This window comes from Petaurus breviceps, unplaced genomic scaffold (assembly GCF_028583685.1).
Source record: "Petaurus breviceps papuanus isolate PSGF00001 unplaced genomic scaffold, PetGlider_PUasm1.0 176, whole genome shotgun sequence".
NCBI lineage: Eukaryota > Metazoa > Chordata > Mammalia > Diprotodontia > Petauridae > Petaurus > Petaurus breviceps.
The window spans coordinates 3726682-3745833 of record NW_027185771.1 but is presented as its reverse complement, the minus strand read 5'-3'; the positions used below and the strand labels follow the sequence as shown (position 1 = coordinate 3745833).

The following is a 19152-nucleotide window of genomic DNA, read 5'->3' as shown; positions in this document are numbered from 1 at the left end:
AAAAAGGATCAAGGCATGGAGTGGGAGGAAGACATCAAAGTCAGAACTCCTGTATCAAAACCCTCAAAGAAAAATATGAACTGGTTACAATGGAAGAGCTCAAGAAGGATTTTGAAAATCAAATAAGCGAAATGGAGGAAAAATTGGGAAGAGAAATGAGAATGATGCAAGAAAATCATGAAGAGAGAGTCAACAGCCTGCTAAAGGAGACCCAAAAATACACTGAAGAAAATAACACCTTAAAAAATAGACTCTAACTGAAATGGCAAAAGAGGCCCAAAAAGCCAATGAGGAGAAGAATACTTTAAAAAGTCAAATTTGCCAGATGGAAAATGAATTTCAAAAAGTCACTGAAGAGAATAACTCCTTCAAAATTAGATTGGAGCAATTGGAAGCTAATGACTTTATGAGAAACTAAGATACTATAAAACAGATCCAAACAAATGAAAAAATGGAAGGCAATGTGAAATATCTCATTAGAAAAACCACTGACCTGGAAAATAGATCCAGGAGATATAATTTAAAAATTATTGGTCTACCTGAAATGATCCATGATCAAAAAAAGAGCCTAGACACCATCTTTCAAGAAATTATCGAGCAAAATTGCCCTGATATTCTAGAACCAGAGGGCAAAATAGAAATTGAAAGAATTCACCAATCACCTCTTGAAAAAGATTTCAAAAAGAAAACTCCTAGGAATATTATAGCCAAATTCCAGAGTTCCCAGGTCAAGGAGAAAATACTGCAAGCAGTCAGGAAGAAACAATTTGAGTATTGTGGAAACACAATCAGGATAACACAAGACCTAGCAGCTTCTACATTAAAGAATCCGGAGGTCAGAGGAGCTAGGACTAAAACCAAGAATTACCTACCTAGCAAAACTGAGTATAATACTACAGGGAAAAATATGGTCATTCAATGAAATAAGAGGACTTTCAAGCATTCTTGATGAAAAAACCTGAGCTGAACAGACAATTTGACTTTCAAAAATAAGAAGCAAGAGAAGCACAAGAAGGTAAACAGGAAAAAAAATCATAAGGAACTTATTAAAGTCGAACTATTTACATTCCTACATGGAAAAACGATCATTGTAACTCATAAGACTTTTCTCAGCATGAGGATAGCTGAAGGGAATATGTGTGTGTGTGTGTGTATGTATGTATAGGAGGATGTATGTGTATATAAATATATGTGAGTGTGGACATTTGTATGTTCTTGTATATGTAGACAGAGGGCACAGGATGAGTTGAATATGAAGGGATGATATCTAAAAAATAAAATTAAGAGGTGAGAGAGGAATTTATTGGGAGAAAAAGAAAGGGAGCAATCGATTAGGGTAAATTATCTCATATAAAAGAGGCAAGAGGAAACTGTTAAAATGGAGGGGAAGAGCAGGAAGGTGAAAGGGAATGGGACAACCTGATTCTTATTGAATTTGGCCTAAGGAGGGAATAACATACACACTCAATTGGGTATCTTACCCTACAGGATAATAGGGAGGTAGGGGATAGGAGGGGGGAGGATAGAGGAGAGGGCAGATTGGAGGAGAGGGTAGTTAGAAGCAAGCATTTTTGGAAAGGGGATGTGGTCAAGGGAGAAGGTGGAGTGGGTGGGGGGCGGGATGGGATGAAAGGAAGTATAGTTAGTCTTTCACAATATAACTACTATGGAGGACATTTGGGTAACTACACGTGTACAATCTATATTGAATTGCTTGTCTTCCCAATGGGGGTGGGAAAGGAGGGAAGAAGGGGAAAAAATCTTGAACTCAAAGTTTTAAAAACAAATGTTTAAAAATTGATTTTTTACATGCAACTGGGAAATAGGATACAGGCACTGGGGTATAGAGACCCATCTTGCCCTACTAGAAAGTTAGGGGGGTAAAGGGGGAGGATATAAGAGAGAACAGATTGGGGTAAGGGTATTCAGTAGTCTTGTTGTTTTGGGATTAGGGTAGGGGAAAGATGGGGAGAGAAAAAATTGTAACTCAAAATCTTGTGGAGATGAATGTTGAAAACTAAAAAGAAATAAAAAAAATTTTAAAAGAAATTAAATGGGAATTTGGGGGAGTTTTGTGGAAGCTAGAGATGACATATGAAGGCCAGCAGATGACAGAGAAAATTTAGAAACTCAGAAATGTATAAAATATATGTGTGTGTACATATGTATACATATATTATTGTTTAATATCAGCATATTTTATCTTTTAATACCATGATAATTCAGACTTTTTCTTTGGTGTAAAGGCAAGGTCAAAAAGTTGTATGAGGATTTTCCAGATCATGGGGGCACAGCCCTCCTAAGCCCTGAGATATGAAAGGTATAACTATTGATTTAGTTTGGAGGTTCTTACTGTGTTCATAGAATTTCTCTGCTGTCACATGTTGTATAAACTATAGTTATTTGGGGAGAGGGTTGATTTTTCCTTATGCTTATCATAAGCACTGTAAGACCAAGATGACCCCTGAAATTCTTCTTGTTGCCTTTAGATACATGGTTAAAAACCATTCCCTTTGTTTGCCCGTCCAAGGAAACCTCTTAGTCAGCAGCATCCTCTGGTTTTCATTTCTAATAAGAATATTTAGATACCAACAGATAAGGAAAAAGCTCACAGATTAAAGCAAGAGCAGTAATGTATCCCTGTGGAGGCAGCTTGATATAATGAAGACTTATTCGAACTTAGACACAGAAGACCTGGCCTCTAGGAGCTGCCATCTTATTTAGTATATAGTGTGTAGATATTATGTATATATTTAGTATATACTTTAATTTATTTGATATTTAAGTCTTTAATATTTCATTTATTATATATATTTAGTGTATCTATAACAGCTTTTTAGTGTTTAATTTATTATGTATATACTTGGTATATCATACCAGCTTATTTAGTATTTAATTTGTTATGTATATATTTGGTAAATACACATACATATCAGTTAGTTTATGTATATATTTGATATATTTATATATACATATACCATTTTAGTATTTAAGTATTATTTTTTAGTTTATTTATATATTGCGTTTTAGTCTATATGTGTGTATAATATATAAATGGATCACCTCATTATCTGTTAAGAATTTTCAAGGTGCATTTCTTCTCACAACCACGAGAGGGAGGGATAAGGCCATCCCATTAAAAGGCAGGAAAGGCAGCTACCCTGAGCCCTGGCCTCAGGTCTGTCTTAACCATCTGCCAGTGCTCATGAGGAAGTTTAGAACTGAATGGCAAATTCCAAGATATTAGGTATTAGTTTTTGTCTCTCACGCTCAGCCTAGACTCTGCTGTTACAGACAGTTTGTCATCCACTCATCTGCGGCACTTACCTAAACCCCTCCAGGCACAAGCCCTCATTCAACTGGGATGAAGTCAGTCTTAACAATTTACAACTTGTTCTCACACATCTGACTCTTGGTGAGAATACCTTTCCCAGAAGCCCTGGAGTCTCTCGAAGGGGATTCTGATTCCTCCTTGTTTCATTTCCTTCCTCATTCTTTCTAGGGAGGAGAAACTGGGAGGGAGAGCCCCTCCCTGCTGCCATTCTCCTTGATACTCCAGTCTAATAAAGGATTCTTTTTTAGTTCTTTCCCCTCCCGCTGCCCTCCATATATTTCCAAAATCTTCCTTCCTTGGAAAAAGGCCATAGACAGACTGGTTTGGCTCATCATTGACATCTGTCCCTTCTTGAGCACTTTCCTGGCCTTGAGTCTGGGGCTGGAGAAAAGCAGGTCCTGTGGTTATCTATCAAAATAAGAACGGCCCCCATCAGCTTCCCCTTTCCCGTCACACTGGAAGGGATTTTGGGGTGTCAGGTTGCATTTATGCTTATAGGACAGGTATTCTGGACAGGAAAATAACTTTCAAATGAGTAGCCATGGTCATAGTCAAAAAGTGATGTGATTTCAAGTACATGGGGGAAGCCTCTTCTACCTCAAAAAATATTTTCTGTCATTCCCAGTGATGCTCATAATCCTACTCCAGGAGTTTCTAGGATCATGGGATCATAGGTTTAGAGCTTTCTAGCTTAGTGCCTTCCACTAGGTTACCAAATCCACCCTCTCATTTTACAGAGAGGGAAACAGGTTCAGAGAGTCACTCAACTCATTGCTTTACAACTCTCACCTTACTCAGAGGCAAGATTTGAAATCAAGACCTCCTGACTCCTAGGTTAGCACTCCTATCCAGGCTGCCAAGCTGCCTCTAGCTTATGATACAATGGAAAGTATTGGGAGTGGAATGAGAGAAGCAGAGTCCAAATCTCAGCTTGGTCACATTTTCCTTGTACGACCTAGAACGCATCAATCTCTCTGGGCCTCAGTTCCCTCATGAGGAAAATGAAGACGCTGGGTCAGGGGATCTTCGAGCCTTAAGTCCAAGAGGCTGTGCAAAAGGCAAGTCTCATAAGGCTGGGCTGCTGTCTGTCACAGACTGTAAAGAGGAGTGTTAAAAACACCATCAGGAACATGTATGGCCTCTAAAGGCAGGTCTGTCATGTAGTGAGAACAAAGTATAACAGATGGACAGCCTGAGTACTACACTTGAATCTATAATGAATGAACAAATAAAAAATGCCTTTGGGTAAATAAACTATTGGGTATTGATTTCAAGACGTGGACAAGAATTGTAGAGGTGTCATGGAAAGAATATTGAACGAAGGTCAGAAAAGGCTTTGATTCATATCCTAATTCACACACTTATTGGTTTTGTGACCTTGGACAAATCATTTCAGTCCTTTGGTATTTGTACCTACCAGGGTGTTAACCCTACCTCCCAGAGCTATTGTGGGGAAAGTACTTTATAAACCTTAAAATACTATGAGTTATTGTTGGGAGGAATGGTGATGCACCTCTGATCTCATCATGGGAACAATAAGCCACATTTCTGCCCTTTAGATGGCAGAGGTTAGTTAGAGGTAAAGCTTTAATTGGGTTAGGTTCTTGGCCCACTCCAAGAAGGTCATTACTTCCAGTCTAGAAAGGCATAGAGAGGGCATCTGAGCTCAGGGATTATGAGTTGTCCTAGAGGATGTCGAAATCTGTTCTTCCTCCTTTGCTCCTCACCCATTTCCAGCTCTTAGGGTTTTAAAATTTCTTCCCCAGATTTTAGAAGACGAGTCAAATGAGTCTGGCTTCTAGAAGGTGGAGAAACTTCTATAGCACCATTTATGGAGTGTTTACTATGTGGGGAAGCATATAGAGGATGGCTTCATTGTGAAGTGACCATCTCCAAGCTTCTCTCTACAAGAGGCTGGGTCTGTGGATAGGCACCTTTGGTTGATGGCCCTAGGAGGATGGTGGGAGGGACAGTCACTCCCCCAGAAACCTTAGAATGTTCCTTTCTCCATAGAACACTGTAGCTTGCATTGTCCTCAACTCACTCCCTGTGCCTTTAGGGCCTGGAGGATGGAAAGGGGGAAGAAAGGAGGGGCTGTGAATCATTCTGTTTGTTTCAGTAATAACTGATTCTTTTCTTCCCAGAACTTGTTTGGTTGAAATAGTAAGTCTTCTGAGTTCGTCCATCTTTATCATCAGGCAAAAGGAGAGAATGTGGTATGGTGGAAAGCTAATCTTTGCTACCGACTTTGGAAAGGTCACTTACCCACACTGGGCCTCAGTTTCCTCATCTGTAAAAGGAGGGAATTGGACTAGATGATCTCTGCAGCACTTTCCAGCTCTCAGATTTTATGATTCTAAAGCCATATGGGCAGCAAAATTTTGTTTTCCCCCGCATGTAGCAATACCAAGGAAATACTTAGCACACCCCTATTCCCACTCCCATCTGCCTATCCCAAACGGTATAGGAAGCAGCCTTGGTTAATATGAAGAACTATACCCAGCTGGAGACCACTTGCAATAGTCAATAAACTTATATGAAGCCCTACTACGTGCCAGGCACTGTGCTTAGCACTGGGGGCAAGAAGGACAGTCCCTGTTGTCAAGGAGTTTACATAGTAATGGGGGAAGACATGGAGATGTGAGGAGAGTTGCAATGGGATCATAACAGCTGGATGGGACCTTAAAAGCCATCTATTCCAGTGCCTTCATTTTACAATGAAGAAAGATTGTGACTTGCCCTATATCACACAGGCTGTGTTGAAGGCAGGACTCGAATCCAGTTCCTCTAACTCTAGAACCAGAACTTCTACCCCTGTAATGATTAAAAGTATCAGATACAGATCCATGCAAGGTATTAATGTAGGCAAGGTGAGTACAGTCTGTGTACTGGGGGAGAGAAGGTGTGGGACTATGGGACCACGTAGACCTACCTGGTATTGATGTTGAAGTGTATAGAAGCAGAACATTCCTGGCCACTGGAGATGGTTCCTGGAGGCAAGAGCTTAGTCAGTTAATAAACATTTTAAAAGCACCTACTATGTGCTAGATATTATGCTAAATGCTAGGGATATAAAAGAGATAAAAGACAGCCCCTGCCCTCAGGAGCGCACAATCTAGCGCAGATGAGCAGAAATAGAACTCCGGAATGGGGACCCCCTCGTTTGACATTGCATCCATGATTGAAGTCCGGGAGGTTAAGGGAGCTCTGGAAGACATCCCCTGGCTTTGGGACTGATGCCTGCGTGGAACACTTCTAACAGAGGGGCTGTGGGCCTAGGAGCCCTGATGAGGAGTGGCATCCCCTTGCCATCTGTTGGGAGCTTTGGGGAAGCAGGCAGACCAATAGGTGATGGCTACTGTCTGTGTAGCTGGCAGAAGGAGCTCCCAGCAAAGAGTAATTATCTCCCCCTTCCTAGAAGACATGGGCAACAGCAGCTCGATGGCTGTCCATAGTATGACTAGAAAAGATTGTGTCTCTGGGGGACCATTGACTAGAAGTGGGCAGCGTTGTTTTCTGGCTACTCTCTGTGAACTCTGTTTGCTTTGACTTGTAAATAAGAAGATTCATTCTTTGAGCCTTGTGAATCCTTCATCTCTAGGATTTGAGTGGTTGGTATTGGATAATTAAGTTCCAAGATTACCTAGGTGGAGGCAATATGCCAGAAAAGTGAGAAATTCCCCAAAAGTGAACTTAGAGGCTTCTTATCACGTGAGGAAATTTTATGAGAGAGCTACACTGCTGTCCTTTGGTGGGAGGCATGATCTTCAGCCACCCTGACCTCTGCAGGTCTTAGAGTAGCTACAGGATGTGCTCTGGAGTCTGGAGAGTAATTCATTCACTTCTTCATTCCAAAGAACATTTGAGTCTATTCTGTGCAGAACACCGTAGGGACACAAAGACATTTATAAATGATCTCTAACTGTGCTTTCACCTTTCATTCTTTGATTCCAAGATGGTGCAGACTTTGTTCTCAAAGATTCCACAGTCTCATGGGGGGAAAGACATACACCCAAATCGGTGTGATGCAAGGGAGTAAGTATAATAAATGCAAAGGAGAGGTCTGAATAAATGTCTATGAGCATTTCAAGGCAGGAAAGATCAGTTTCACTTGGAAGAAACAGAGAGGGCTTCATGGAAGAGGTAGCCCCTGAACTGGTCCTTGGAGGAAGTAAGAGTGTCAACAGATGGAGATAGGAGAAGGGTGGAGAAGTCTATCCCCATTGAGAACAGAGGTTGGAGAGTTATCTAGTTTGGCTGAATGAAAATACACAAAGGGATAAAGTGTGAGATAAGGTTGTTAAAGTAAACTGGAGCTGGATTGTAGAAGGTCTTTAATGCCAAGATCGGGTTATACTTTATTTGCAGAGGCAATCAGAAGCTACTGAAGGTTATTCACTAGAAAGGTAATATGGAAGAGTAGCTGGAAGACTTATAGTTAGTTCCCCTCTACTCACTTGCTCCCAACTCCTCCAAACATATCTAGAAAACGTATAGACTGAATACTGATTCAAGCAAGTAAGAAGAGTCACGGTGAGTTACGTTTCTAGTCCGGGTCAGCATCAGGAGACAGAGGTCTGTGAGCACTTGGAGGTGGGCCACCTGAGGAGCATCCAGTGCCTAGGGATTGTGCCCAAGGGTAAAATGAGTTCCTAAGCCCATAATGTGATACCACAGCAAGAGTAGCTGACAGTCTACCCTACTCTGGGTCATAGATGCAGGTAGGACTGAAGAGGCAGTCTGTGCCTCAGGGTGATGTTCTGGGGTAAGAAGTAACTGCAGGGTCCTAGGTGAGGAAAGTCCAGAAGCAGCTGTGTGGCTCAGACCCTAGGAGTAGAGCAGGATCTCAGTTCTGACTTCCAGCCCAAACTGAAGAGAGTTTGAATCCCAGACCAAAGGGAAACCTGCACTTCTATCACTTAGAACCAATAGAACTTTCCAGCTGACTGATAGGGGCTGAGTCTAGAAGCATCTATGTAACAAAGTGAATTGAGCACTGGGCCTGGAGTCAACTCATCTTCCTGGATTCAAAGCTGGCCTCAGACCCTTACTAGCTGTGTGACTCTGAGCAAGTCACTTAACCTTGTTTGCTTCAGTTTCCTAATCTGTAAAATGAACTGGAAAAGGAAATGGCAAACCACTCCAGGATCTGAAATTGAAATGACAACACATGCCAAGCACTATGCTTAGAAGCAATTCTCAGAATGTACCCAGAAGCAAGAAGACCTCAAGCTATTTGAGAGATCCAGTGAGATGCTGAAGCAATGTAGGATCGCAAATAATTAGCCTAATCAAAATCTTCAAAAGGAAGAAATGGAAAAATCAACTCTGAAGACCAAGTTAATTTAGCATAATCCATAAATGATAGTGAAATGATAAAAACATCTGAAACCACCAAAAAGTGTTTGTTTGTTTGTTATAAATGAAATAAGAGTGCTAAGTGAAAAAAAAAATTGGGGGAAAATGAGAGCTATGGAAGAAAGAATTAGAAAGGGAATTAACAGCTTGGCACAAGAGGTACAAATCCTTACCCAAGCAACTAACTCCCTGAAAATTAGAATGGACCAGATATAAGCCAATGACTTCACAAGACAACAAGAAATATTAAAAGCAAAATAAAAAAAATTAAGGTATCTCAAAGCAAAAATAATTGACCTGGAAAACAGGAGAAAAAAATAAAAATCATCAGAATACCTGAATACCATGATCATTCAATACCTGAATGTCAGAACAAGAGAAGAGGCATCCTATTACAAGAAATTTTAAAAGAAAACAGTCCACATCTCTTAGAACCAGAGGGCAAAGTAGAAGCAGAAGGAATCCACTGGTTGCCATATAAAAGGAACCCCAAAATTAAAACTTCCAGGAACTTTTTAGTCAAAACTTTATATCCAGAGTTTCCAGGTCAAAGGAAAAATACTGCAAATTGCCAGAATGATTTCAAGTTTTGAGGAGCCACAGTCAGGATCACACAAGATTTAGCAGCTACCACTGTAAAGAAACAGAAAACTTAGAATATGATATTGCAGAAGACAAAGTATATGGGCTTATAGGCAAGAATAACTTACCCATCAAAACTGAGTTTCCCCTGCTTACAGGGAAAAAAAATGAATCTTTAACAAAACAGTGGACTTCCAAACATCCCTGTCGAAAACAGCAGAACTTCAGAGAAACTTTGAGGTACAAATATACAGGAGTGAAGAAAAAAATAAAAATGTAAACATAAATGAGCAATAATAAAAGATAACCAGGACAAACTGCTTACATTCTAATATGATGAGATGATACATGTGACCCCTCTGAACTCTATCGTCATACATGTGTCCCCTCTGAACTCTATCATCATACATGTGTCCCCTCTGAACTCTGTCGTCATCATGTCATAGAGGGAGTCTAAATAGATTTAAGGACTGGTGAATAGTTCTATTATATCTTGATGATTTTGAGAGAAGAATGTAAAGAAAAGGAAGAGGAAAATTCTGGGGGAGGAAAGGAAAGGAAAGGAAAGGTAGGGAAAATTATCTTCTATAATTAGGGTGCTCAAGTAGACATTTAAATAAACCAAGGAAGAGAGAGTAGAAGGGAAAAGCTGACCTCATTTTCATATAAACTGATCAAAGGAAGAAAGAATACACATATACCCACCGTTGGGCTCAGAAATACATTTATTTCACTTCACAGAGAAAGTGGAGAAGGGAGAAGGGGAAATTGGTCAATAAGAATTTTTTTTAGCACTTGCTATGTATGCCAGGCACTGTGCTAAGCAGTAGAGATGCAAAAAATTAGGAGGGAAGATTGAGAAGGGATTAGTCTTAAGCAAAATAAACTCTAACTAAACTTAATGAGTTATGGTATATGAATGTGATGGAATACTATTATGTTATAAGAAATAATGAAGGATATGGTTTCAGAGAAACCTGGGAAGACTTGTATGAACTGATGTAGACTGAAGTGAACAGAACCAGGAGAGCACTTTATAGAAAGACAGCAATATGGTAAAGGCAAACAATTTTGAAGGAATTAGCAATTCTGATCAGCATAGTGATGAGCAGTTCCAGAAGACTGATACTTCCTGATAAAGAGGTGGATTCAGAGTGCAGAATGACACATATTTGTTTGGACAGTGCCAATGTAAATTTTTTTTTTGCTTGACTATGCTTATTTATAATAGAATACCACAAAGGGGTTTTGTTTTTTGTTCTCAACTGGGAGTGGGAGGTTCTGCTGGGAGGAAGAAAAAGTGAATTCTTTCTGATTAAAAAACTAAATATGAATTTTTAAAAAAGGAATATGGTCAGAGCAAGTGCCTTAGGAAGGTTAGTCAGAGAGATTGTAGAGGACAACAGATTGGAGGGGGAGGAAAGAGACTGGAGGCAAGAAACTGAAAATATGCTTCAGCATAAGGACTGGGGAAATCTGGAGTTTGTGAGGTGGTATGGGGATCAGGAGTCTCTCTCATTGTGCCAGAAGGGCCAGTAGGGTCATAGCACCCTCACCACCTGAGTTGAGTGGGCACTCAAATCAAGGAAAATTTTATTCCCAGATCTGTGTAATCACTGCTTCAAATTATAGACCCCCACCAGGGCAGGACAGTCAGTAGAAAGGAATGAGGATGGAAGAAGTAGATAGCCTAGCCATGACAGCTTTAGGTAGGTGTTCAGCCTTTTTGGAGGTGGTACAAAAAGAAAGGTGTGCCCTGCTTTATACAACACATGCTCCTGAAGAGTTGTTTGTAAACCTGATATATTCAAATGCAGAGGAGGAACACACTACAGAAGAAAATAAATTCTCTTATAAATAACCAACCCCTAATTTATCCATTTTGTGGTCATTGGTTTTCCTTTCTCTGGGTGGCTTAAAATAAGGCACAGGTGTTGTAGATTAACCTGCCTGTACCAGGAAGGCAGGGATGAGCTCCATTATCTCTTTTCTGTGCCAAGAATCTTCTTTCTGCCCTCAGGCACTTTTTTTTTTTTTGGTTCCTACATCTAAAGAAAGATCTACTATCTCCTTAGGATAATCTTTCTTCATTTTAGAAATAAGGAAACTAAGGCAGGGAGATAATTCCACCGGCTTCTATTTCCAGTTCCAGTGACCCGGGACTGTGAAACCTGAGGGGCCCCAGTATCTGCCAAAAGTTACGTGATGTTTCAGAAAAGGGAAAGGATGTCCCTTGTGATATCTGCCAGCCAAGCATTTTAAAGTTTGTTAAGATCATTGATTTAGAGCTGGAATGGACCTTAAAGTTCTTCTAATTCACTCACCTCATTTTTACAGATCAGAAAACAGAGACCCAGAAAGAAGTGACTTTTCCAGCCATGAAATAGTAAATGACCCAGGCAGCTAAGTGTTGTAGTGAATGGAACATTGGCCCTGGAGTCAGGAGGAGCTGAGTTCAAATTCAGCCTCAGACACTGGCTATGTGACCCTGGGCAAGTCACTTGACCCAATTGCCTCTAAAAAACATTAATAAAATAAATAAAATCATGACACAGATGGAATTAGAACCCAGGTCTTATAACTAAATCCAGCAACCTTTCTTTCATGTCCTTCCAACCTGAGGTCCCTTTTACCCCCTTCCTCCTTAGGAATTAAATGGTATTAAAAATTACAGTCTTTGCTTTAGGGTACTTTGTTTCACAATCAAATATTTCTGTCTGATTTGCATGTGTGATTTTTTCAAGGTGTCTTGTCCTTTATCCTCTCATGCTCACCAATTTTGAATTCCCCTCTCTTCCTTCAGTAACCTTAAAGCAAGCATTCAGACTGATCCACTGCTAGGCACAGACAGGAGGAAGGGCTGTCTTTGGATTGAGGTGAACTGGGCAGATTCTGTTCCTGGACAATTCCCAGCCTCCTCTAGTTGGGAGAAATGATAGGGAGGCAAGAGACAAAATTCATTTTGGGGAATGAGAAGGTGGTGACAGAGAGAATGTCAATACATTTGGGACCCTCCCTCCCTATTCCTGTTTAAGAGAGAGTGTGGGAAAGAGAGAGATTGAGACAGAGAGACAGAGGGGGGAGAGAAAGAGAGAGAGAATGTGGAGGAGAGACAGAGAGAGAGAGAGATTGTAAGAGAGAATGGAGGAGAGAGAGGTTGAGAGAGAAAGTTTCTGGGGACTTTTAGGATTTGGGAAGGGCTGAAAGAAACAGGTTGAGGCCTTGCTCTGTTTTGCCATTAAAGGGCCTTTTCAATAACTGCCCCAGGTATGGAATGGGTGGAGGGAAAAGAAGCCTCTTACTAAAACCAGGTAGCTGGAACTTTGGCATTTAATGTTTCCATGGTCTTGATTTCCTATCTTTTCTGGGAACTGAGAATAGGGAAAGAGTCCCTTACAACCCAGGAGAAAAGGGATCTTAAGACTAGAACTACAAGGGAATTTAGAGATTGCTTAGCCTTAGTCCAATTCCCTCATTTTACAAAGGAGAAAAATATTGCCGAGTTTATTTTATTTTACTTTCAGTTTCAAATTCTTTCTTTCCCTCTACTTTTCTCCCACCCATCGGAAGGTTAGGAAATACAATACCCATTATATATATATATATGTGTGTGTGTGTGTGTGTGTGTGTGTGTGTGTGTGTGTGTGTGTGTGTGTATAATATGTATATGAAGTCATGCAAAACATATTCTGTATTCATCATGTTCCCCCTCCGCCACTGGAAAAAAAAAAAAAGAAAGAGAAAAAATATGCTTCAATCTTCACACTGAGTCTATCAGTTCTCTATCTGGAGGCAGACAGCATTTTTCATCACAAGTCCTTTGGAATTGTGGTAGATCATTGTATTGATCAGAGTTCCTAATTCTTTGAAAGATTTTGTCTTTGCCATATTGCTGTCTTTGTATAAATTGTTCTCCTGGTTCTGCTCCCTTCATTTGGCATCAGTTCATACAAGTCTTCCCAGGTTTTTCTGGGACTATCCCTTTCATCCTTTCTTATAGCACAGCAGTATTCCATCACACATTGTACCTTGACTTGAACATATTGATGTCATTTTGGTCCTCTTCAAGAAGGAAGGCCAACAACCATTCCATCACATTCATGTACCATGCCTTCTTCAGTCATTCCCCAATTGATGGGCATTCCTTCAGTATCTAATTCTTTGCTATCACAAAAAGAGCTATTAATATTTTTGTCCTTTACCTTTTTCTCTGATTTCTTTGGGGCATAGACCTAGTAGTGGTACTGCTGGGTTAAGAGATTTTTAAGTGACTTGCCCAAGATCACACAGATGGTAAATAATAGAGCTAGATCTTCCTCTGCTGTTTCCTGTTCCCATTTATGGACTAACAAACTCACTTCCCCAAGTAAACTGAATCAAGGTCATTCACCCAGATCCAAAAGTTGGAGGAGAGAAAACCTGAAAAGAGAAGCCAGGCTTGAGAAGACTTGTATGAATTGATGCAAAGTGAAATGAGCAGAACCAGGAGAACACTCTACAAGTAACAGCAATTGTAAAGATAATCAACTGCAAAGACTTTAGTAACTCTGATGAACACAATTTAAAGGATTCATGATGAAGCATTCCATCTACCTCCAGATAGAGAACTGGAGGACATTTGAGTGAAGATTGAAGCATACTTTTTTTTCTTCTTGATTATCTTTTTTGGGGGGAGGCAAGTAGAGAACATGGCTAATTCAAAAATTTGTTCTGCGTGATTATGCATACTTGAAATGAATTTTGCTTTTCTTGCCTTCTCAATGGGTAAGAGAAGAGAGAGAATTTGGAACTGAAAATAAAATAAATTTCATTTCATTAAAAAAAAAGACTGAGAAAGAGAGAGAGAGAGAGAGAGAGAGAACCCAAGCTTCCTGACTCCCAGGGCCAAGCTCTCCTAGACCACAGGACCTCTCAAGCTAAGTATACCCCAGGACATGAATAATTCATGCTTAGCATTTCTACAGCTCTTCATATTTTCAAAGTACTTTTATCATCATTAATTAGTAAGAACTTGGCAAGAGCAGCCACCCAATAAAAAAATGTTTTGTTTTGTTTTTTTAATCTCTCTGCCACCTTTACTTAGGATCTCAATGTACTTTACCAACCTGGGGGCTTTTTTCCCTCTATACCACATTCATCTCCCTACCACTAACCCAACCACTTCAGCTGGGACTGTGGGTTTACACTTAACTTTTGGAATTGAAGGCATTATCCAACAGCCTTTGCAGCTACTCAAATAACTCATTTCTCCAACAACCACCCAATCCTTTCCCTCCCCTCCATACTCCCAGAGGAGTTAGTTAGCTTGTGGCCATACCTATTCTGCTGAGGCTTTGCTATTCCCTGATTTAATTTGTAGGCTAGTCCAACCCTGAACCCCTTTTGATATCCCTTCCAAGAAAATCTTTGGTGGTTGTTTGATCTTTACTTAGTAAACAGGGCCCTAGAGAACACCCAGGTGCAGCTGTGGTCCCTGCCCTCTGGGAGTGAAGACACCTACAAGGCTTGTGCCAACACAGGCATCTACTGACTCCTTTAAAGTAGCTGTTTCATCTCTCAACTTCTTTCATTTAGAATTTAGACATCGTTGTTGTTGTTATTTATTGTTATCGTCCAATTGGCTTGAAGTGGTGGTGTACTTCCACAAGACGGTACAATTGTTAGGCTAAGCTTTAGGTGAAATTCTCTCCTCCTGTCCAGTCACCTCCCCTCCCACCTTTCACTCCAGCATCATTCCTCCAAAGAGCTGTAACTGAGTCTTTGTTCCATAGTTCACAGTTCACTCATACTTCATTATGCACAGTCTGGAACAGGCCTGTTTTATATCATGAGCCTCTGAGGTGAGAAAGAGGAGAAGGTGGGAAAGGCGGAGGAGAGGAAGATGGGGGAAGGGAACAGAATGAGCATTTATAGAATGCCTACTGTGTACAGGTGCTGAGCTAAGTGTTTTACAAATATGATCTCATTTGGTCCTCACAACAACCCTGTGAGATAGGTGCTGTTATTAAACCCATTTTACAGATAAAGAAATTGAGGCAAGCAGAGGCTAAATGACTTGCCCAAGGTCACACAGCCAGGCAGTGTCTGAGAAAGGATTTGAACTCGGGTTTTCCTGACTCCATGAGCACCAGTGTTCACAGGTCCTTTTTTACATACAGTAGTGCTTAAATGTTTCATGAATGAATGAATCCCTGGATACAGAATCAAACCACCTTACAGCATAAACAGAGACTGTTGTATGAACTTTCACCCCTAATAAGATACAAACAGCTGGGGTTCAAAGCAGACAGGCACACCCGAATTCTCACACTGGCACTTCCATGGGCACATGTCTAAATCTATGGCCCTATGGTTCCATGATCTCATGCCTATGGATACGCCCTCCATGCTTTCTATTCCTGCATGATTCTTATGCATGAGCTTTCATAAACCCTCTCGCATGAGTCTTCCTAGTATGTCCAAAGAGCTTTCTCTGGGTCTCTTCACAACATCAGTCAGTAAGTCAATAAACATTTATTAAGCACCTATGGTATGGCAAGCATTGTGCTGAGCTCTGGAGATAAAAAAAAAAAAAAAGACAATCCCTGCCCTCAAGGAGTTCACAGTCTGGGGGGGGGGAATAACATGAAAACAACTAGGGACAAACATAATCCAGACAGGATAAATTGGAGACAATCAACAGAGGGAAGGCAGGAGCATTAAGGGAGATTGGGAAAGGCTTCTTGAAGAAGGTAGGCTTTTATCTGGGACTTGAAGCTGGGATGCTGAGATGAAGAGGGAGGGCATGCTGGGCACTATGGGCCATCTGGTGAAAATGCCCAGGGCTGGGGGATGGAGGGTCTTGGGAAGAAGCAATCAGATCACGGATCGCAGAATATGTGTGTGTGGGGGGGGGGGCGGGTAAGAAGACTGGAGGGGGTGTGTGTGTAGGGGGGAGGACAGATCATGGAGGACTTTGAATGCCAAATAGAGGATTTTATGTTTGATCCTTGAAGTGATAGGCAACCACCGGAACTTAGTCAGTGTGTATGTCTGTGGGGGGAGAAGGGGCATGGACATGGTCAGATCTCTAATACAGGAAGATTAAGTTGACAGCTGGGAGGAGGGTAGGCTGCAGCAGGGAAAGGTTGGGGCAGGCAGACCAAGCAGTAGATGCTTTTGTGGGGACCAGTTCAGCTCACAGGCTGTCTGTCCACCCCAAACCCCTTTCTCTGTGCTCCATGACCAGACCACCATCTTTTCTGACTGTACACTCCCAGAATGGTATTTCTCTTACCACTTTTTACATGTAAGTCATTGCTGGTAACAGGACAACTTGGTGGTGTAGTGGATAAAATGGTAACCTAGAGTCAGGAAGGTTCATCTTTCTAAGTTCAAATCCAGCCAGACACTTACTAGTTGTGTGACCCTAACCAAGTCATTTAACCCTGTTTGCCTCAGTTTCCTCATCTGTCAGATGAACTAGAGAAGGAAATGGCAAACTATTCCGGTATCTTTGTTAAAAAAAACCCCACATGGGGTCATGAAGATTCAGACATGACTTAAAAATAACTGAACAACAGCATTGTTGGTAATGTTATGGTCTACTCACACTTCTCCGTTGCTCTCTGGGTCACCTCCATTTTGGTTCTTCAGAGATGGTGGTGTTGTGGCCAGCATTCCTCAAAAAATGTTGTTAAAAAGATGAGCTTTTCCAATAGTAATCAAGTTTAGGAGGGAAGTGGAAAATCGGGAAAATTTTTACAACCAGTGTCTCTGATAAAAGCCTCACTTCAAAAATATACAGAGCTGAGCCAAATATATAAGAATACAAGTCATTCCCCAATTGATAAATGGACAAAGGATATGAATAGGCAGTTTTCACGGGAAGAAATTTAAGATATCTATAAGTCCATATGACAAAATGCTCTAAATCACAAGTGATTAGAGAAATACAAATCAAAACAACTCTAAGGTACCACATCTCACTGGTCAGATTGGCTAAAATGACAAAACAGGAAAATGATAAATGCTGGAGAAGATGTGGGAAAATTGGAACAATAATGTATTGTTGCTGGAGTTGTGAAATGATTCAACCATTCTGGAGAGCAATTTGGAACTATGCCCAAAGGGCTATAAAAATGTGCATACCCTTTGACCCAGCAATACCACTTCTAGGGCTATATCCCAAAGACATCATACAAGTGGGGAAAGGACTCGTATGTACAAAAATATTTATAGCAGCTCTTTTTGTGGTGGAAAAGAATTGGAAATCAAGGGGATGCCCATCAATTGGGGAATGGCTAAACAAGTTGTGGTATATGAATGTAATGGAATGTAAGAAATGAGGAGTAGACGGACTTCATAATAACCTAGAGAGACTTATATAAACTGATGCTGAGTGAGAGGGGTAGAACCAGGAGAACATCGTACACAATCGTATGTGTGATGGCTAACTTTGGTAGAGTGGGCTCCTCTCAGCAATACAAGGCTATAAGAGAACTCCAAAAGACTCATGACAGAAAGGGCTATCCACATCCAGAGAAAGAACTGATTACGGAGTCTGAATGCAGACTGAAGCAAACCACTTGCTCTCTCTCTTTTTTTTATTTTGTTCTTCTTTCTTGTTGTTCATTCCATGGGTTTCTTTACAACTTGACTAATGTTTAATGTGAAGGTAGTTGTAGAGTCTATATTGGACTGCATGCTGCCATATCGGGGGAGAGGGGAGGAGAGGAAGGGGGAGAAAATTTGTAATTCAATAGCATGTGGAACTGAATGTTGTAAACAAAAAGTAAATGAATAATTTTTTCTTTAAAAGATGAGCTTTTCCATGTAAGTGAAAAGAAAAACAATTGAAAATGAATGTTGTGAAATGATAAAGACAAAGTTCACCCCCAAAGAAGAGATAGAAGAAGGTTCTTCCCTCCCTTCTTTGTAGAGGTGGGGAACTACGTGTGCAGAACGTTATAGGCAATGTTGAATTGGGTTGATGCATTGGTTAGTTTTTAAACTGTTTTTGTTTTTCCTCTATATTGTTGTTGCTTAGTCACTTTTTCAGTTGTGTACAATCCTGTGACCCCATTTGGGGTTTCCTTGGCAAAGAATGGGCAATGGTTTGCCACTTCCTTCTCCAGATCATTTGACAGATGAAGTGACTCGCCCAAGGTCACACAGCTAGTAAGTGTCTGAGTCCTGATTTGAACTCAGGAAGATGAGTCTTCCTGACTCCAGGCTCAGTGCTCTATGCATTATGACGCCACCCAGTTGCCCCTTTCACTCTCTCTCCTTTGCCATAGAAGTAATAGGTTTCTGAGAGGAGGATAGGGTAAGGAAATGTTGAGAAGTATAGGTGATATAAAAACAAAATATATCAATAATTTTTAAATGAATTAAACAGAGATGAATTTTTGTTTCAGGGAGAAACTTGGGGTGGTCAAAGGCATTTAATTCAAGGTCTAACTCACTGTTCATAAGAAGTGACTGTCTAAGAAATATGGAATTATGGGCCTAGAGTTAGGAAGACCTGAGTTCAAATTTAGCCTCAGATACTTACTTGTTGTGTGACCTTGGACAAGTCACTTAATCTCTGTTCTCAGTTTCCTTGACTTAAAATGGGGATAATAATAGTACCTCCCTGCTAAGAGAATCCACTGGGATGATATTTGTAAAGGGCTCAGCACAGAGGGAGAGTGAGAACACAGGCAAACTTGGTAGGAGGCCATTGTAATGACCTCATGATAGGAGATGTGCTAACACCCAAAACCTGGCAGTGGAAATGGGGGGGAAAAGAATGGAAAACAAAGTGATTTTGAAAGAGAAATCAAAAAGAAAGAGAAAGAAAGAAAAAGAAAGGAAGGAAGGAAGGAAGGAAGGAAGGAAGGAAGGAAGGAAGGAAG

The 19152-nt window shown here is 40.7% G+C and overlaps 1 protein-coding gene across 1 annotated transcript in view; it reads left to right on the top strand.

Moving 5' to 3' along the window:
• Positions 1 to 3906: 3906 nt before the first annotated feature.
• Positions 3907 to 19152, top strand: part of CDH1 (cadherin 1) — a 191308-nt gene continuing 176062 nt past the window's right edge. Inside the window, exon 1 of the mRNA XM_069085497.1 lies at positions 3907 to 3917. The gene's annotated coding sequence lies outside the window, so the exon portion shown is untranslated. The remainder of the gene's footprint in view (positions 3918 to 19152) is intronic.